The sequence below is a fragment of the Rhipicephalus microplus genome, chromosome 9 (genome assembly GCF_043290135.1).
Source record: "Rhipicephalus microplus isolate Deutch F79 chromosome 9, USDA_Rmic, whole genome shotgun sequence".
Lineage (NCBI taxonomy): Eukaryota > Metazoa > Arthropoda > Arachnida > Ixodida > Ixodidae > Rhipicephalus > Rhipicephalus microplus.
Genome location: NC_134708.1, coordinates 42,312,945 through 42,317,080, shown reverse-complemented (window position 1 = coordinate 42,317,080; position 4,136 = coordinate 42,312,945). Strand labels below are relative to the sequence as shown.

At 46.7% G+C, this 4,136-nt stretch overlaps 1 long non-coding RNA gene across 1 annotated transcript; it reads right to left on the bottom strand.

Annotated features, from left to right (window-relative positions):
• Positions 1 to 760: 760 nt before the first annotated feature.
• LOC142771323 (uncharacterized) lies at positions 761 to 1,625 on the bottom strand. The gene is made up of 3 exons (XR_012885868.1): positions 1,452 to 1,625; positions 935 to 994; positions 761 to 863 (listed from the first exon to the last, which is right to left on the bottom strand). It is a non-coding gene; the product is annotated as an uncharacterized LOC142771323 (long non-coding RNA).
• Between the last annotated feature and the right edge of the window lie 2,511 nt (positions 1,626 to 4,136).

Genomic DNA, 4,136 nt, shown 5'->3' with positions numbered 1-4,136 from the left:
GCGGTCGGATAACTCCAAGGGTCTTTGAAGTCGATGACGGTGCTTGGTGAGGCTGTCTCCGCAGTCTTTTGATAGTTTTCCGCTGTGCTGCTACTTTGGCTTGCAGATGTTTAATGGTTTGCTTGTACTTCATTGTTGGAGACATTGTCGCTGGCATGCAGAAACGCACTGCAATAAACAAAAAATGGATGTAAAAGCGAAGAACAACAAATCCTATACGAGCACTTTCCTCGCTCTTTCAGACCCAAGGTGCACAACTTTCTGTGGTGCAAAGTTTTCGATTCCACTACCTAAAAACAAACCATTCACAATGTTGACAATGCACACACAAAAAAAATGAAAATCACTGAGAGCCCACCCTTACATTTTGTAAGTGCACACGTGGTGTCCTTTTGAGGATAGTTTCCTCAGAATGTCGTAAACATAAAATAGCACATTAAAAACAGCTGCAATAAAAGCATAGTCACCATTTTCTCTAGGGCACTGAGGCGTGGAGCTGTTGGCGGAGACGTCTTCTGGAGGGTCTTGTGAAGCTTGTTCAGTGCCTCGGACAGTGCTGTCGGAACAATCTTGCGAGCGGCCTGCGGAAGTCTCTATATCAATCCACTGTGGTGTTGAAGTGAACATACAACTTACCGGTCACACAAGTTCCTTTTGTGACAGCTGAACGACTGGTTAAGGTTTTCTCCGGCAAGACGAAGTCAGCAGAAATTATTTCACCAGCTACAAGGGAGCTGCCACCTGCAGAGGCTTGGTCAACAGTCAATTTGGGTAAAAAAAAGGAATCGCGACACTGAACGCACCCTCCTCATCGGGGCACCTCAATGTGGGGGAGCCGCTTTTTGAAGCCTCTACCGCAGGTCCTGAAGAAATGAAATTATGGCAATGTGTCAGTAAGAGGCTGGAAATAACACAAACTGAAGCTCATCCGCACCTTGCAGTGCAGCTTCTGCAGTCATGTCACAGTCACTATTTGAAGCGACGCTCAGAGAACCTGCATATATGTGCAGTTGGTAAAAATTACAAAGCTTGTAGCGTGGGGAAACTGAAACAGCTCTTTCAAACGCATAAATTGGTCGAACGTGGAAAAAAAGAGGAGGCACTAACTAGGAAACAAGTAATTTGTGATTTTTGGAATTATCAACAGTGCCAGCTTTCACTGATGAAAGGTATATGTACATGTTCACTGAGGCTTGAAGATAACGTGAAATAGCCCTTTAAAGTCTTTCAAACCAAGTTGCGCAGGTCAAGAGCATCAAAAAACGACAGAAATGTAAAGCTACTGTTAGGAAGGTAATAGCCCACTATTCACAAAAATTAGGAGTTTCCAAGGGTTACTTCTATAGTGAGGTTTCTCCATCGGCTACAAAGATCTTCGCGGTTAACTGTCGCCACTGATTCAATACAAGTGGCTGCTAATGCACATATTTTAGTTTCAGTCAATCACTTACATGGTGCAGCTGGTTGCACACTGGGAACAGCCATTCTTGTAAGCCTTGTGTGCCCAGGGTCCATGAAACTTTGAGCAGTAAAATGGTCGCTACAAACCCTGTACGTTGCGTACAATAGGCTGGCCGGCTTACTCAGGAGATCATCGCGTCCAGCATACTGCATCCATGCTTTCATACTGCATAGGCAATGAACTATCAGCTGAAAGGGGACGTGCTTGAATAGTGATTTTTTATTGTTACCCTCACGGAGCAAGTACGAACAGTAAGCCTAAAGACATGCAAACCATACAAAAGCTTTAACACACCTGCTGTCCCGTGGTATGCGGAAGAAACTCGTCCCAGGCTTCTTGTGGGTTCTGCCATTGTTGAAGCACCACGATACACAGCAGTAGCTGCCGTAGCTTGGACCGCCGGACGGCATGGCATCAGCGTGGTCTGAAAATGTTAGTAAGTGATGGCATCAGCGTGGTCTGAAAATGTTAGTAAGTGGATGCTTCGCTGTCACATTACGAAAAAGATATGTGCACGTCATAAGTATACCAGCGAACCCCATTGAATGATTAGCAACTCAATGCACAATACAAAACCAGTGATACATCTCTGACCTATAAAACTCTGACTTACAAAGATCTTCAGAAGTTTCCAGGCCGCTATCCCTTGTAATGCAATGGTATCGCGGCCTGGGAATTTTAGAACACCTTCGTGCATACGCAGTATCAGCAGTGAATTGGGAAGCAAAAACGTAGTTGAAGCTTGTGCGGTAAAATTATATTGGAAACGTCATAAAAAATTGTGGGAAGCTTGCACTAGTGGCACAAGCCTAGCGAAGAAACGAAGATGATGGCCACTTGGCTAGTCCAGATTTGCCTCCGGCACACCAAAAATTATTCGTGTTCCGAGCCTTCGGGAAACGCGCCGTGAAGCATGCGAGGCCCAGCGAATGCTTCTCAATATTTTGCACCGAGCCTATGACCTAGCTGCCCAACTATGCTCAGCGCACAGACGCTCGCGTCCGAGGCAGACGCAGCACGCGTCGCCTCGGCTTGACGCCGTGCTGCCTTTGCTATACTGCATACGTTGCACAATGTTCTTATCTAGCCGACGCATAGAGCCGCAAACTTTCTTTTTAGCGAACCTCCCCGTCCTTACAAGCTTCAGAAAAAGGTTACAACTGCGTGAATGAGACGCCACGTAAGAAACAAACTCGCACACTCGAAGCGCAACGTGTGTGTGTGCATCTTTCTATGTTTGTTGCATGGTGTCTTATTCGCGCAAGTGTAACCGTTTTCTGAAAAAATGACCCAACAAGCCGAACAACATGTCATTCAACAAGCTTCGCTTGAAAACGTGCCTCACCTGTTATCTCACGCACGAAAACGCCGACGTTGACGAAAGCGACGAAAGCTTCCCGCTGTCAGTCATGCATGGGCTTGTCGCTGGGTGGATGGTGTTTATGACAGTACGGCTGAAGAAAAATAATTGCGTAAGGTGTGTTGAATAAATTGTTTTTATGTATAAAGAACCTACCAGATTTGGGCGTATATTTATTATTTTGTAAAAACAATTCTGTTGCATTGATTATAACTGTTTTTGTTTTGCGCTTGCGTCCTCTGACGTTTGGTGAGAGCACTTGTTCGTTACGTAGTCGTGACGCACTTCCTGAGGCCAGGTTTCGCGGAGTGTCCTCTTTTGTCTTTTTCTTTCTCTATGACAATATAGTCTGACACCAGACGCGACCAGCGTCTGTTGGCGCAGCCCTGCGGCAACCCGTGCGAAATGCCAACCACGTTACCCAGGATGCACCACGTCTGTCTTGCTTCGTGACGAAGGGACGCCGGACTTGTCAAAGCAACGCAGTACCGCACACGCGTCAAGGCAACGCAGTGCGGCACATGCCTACATGCCTGCGAGGATATGCCAGGCCAACGCCTCCTAGATTTTTCGTGCCTGCCGAATGAGAGCGAAACGCCGGTCATCTGTGACAACGCTGCCTACGTAGAGGTAAGGGTCTTTGTGCTTGGCCTATGCGATCGGCAATTTCGGCATTTGCAACTAATTTCAGAGGATGCCTTGTATTAAAAAGTTGCTTGCTGAATGACGGCGTCACTTACGTAGGGATAATTATAATTACGTTTACGCCTTTTTAAAGCTTTTTACGTTATTTTTGTTCCATATAAGCTCCAAAAACGTAAAAACCTATTTGAAGACACCCCTACACTCTAAAAAAAGAGCGAGTAAAAAGGGTGTCTTTTTGTCCCCCCAACAATAATCGTCATCTATATTGCGTTCCATCTTTCCGCTATCGCCCCGCGCCCGATACATTCCGGTCACGATCGACGTGCCCGTTATCAGGGTTACATTGCATACTCGGAAGGAAAGTGGCCAGCGCCGATTTTTCAAGATAGGAAGCGCACGCAAGCCTGATGACGATTATTGTTGTGAGACAAAATGACACTCTTTTTACTCGATATTTTTTTAGAGTGTACTTGAGCGGCGCCACCACCGTAGTTCCGACAACTACCGCTTCCAAAGTGATCGCCGATAATATGGCAGGCACGGGAAATCTAGGAGGCGTTGGCCAGGCAGATCGGCGCCTGGCGTGGCATCACCGGCTTGAAGCAACGAAACCAACGCTGGAGCACACGCGCACCGGGTCACGTCTAAGTTTATCGGCGCCATGAGTGT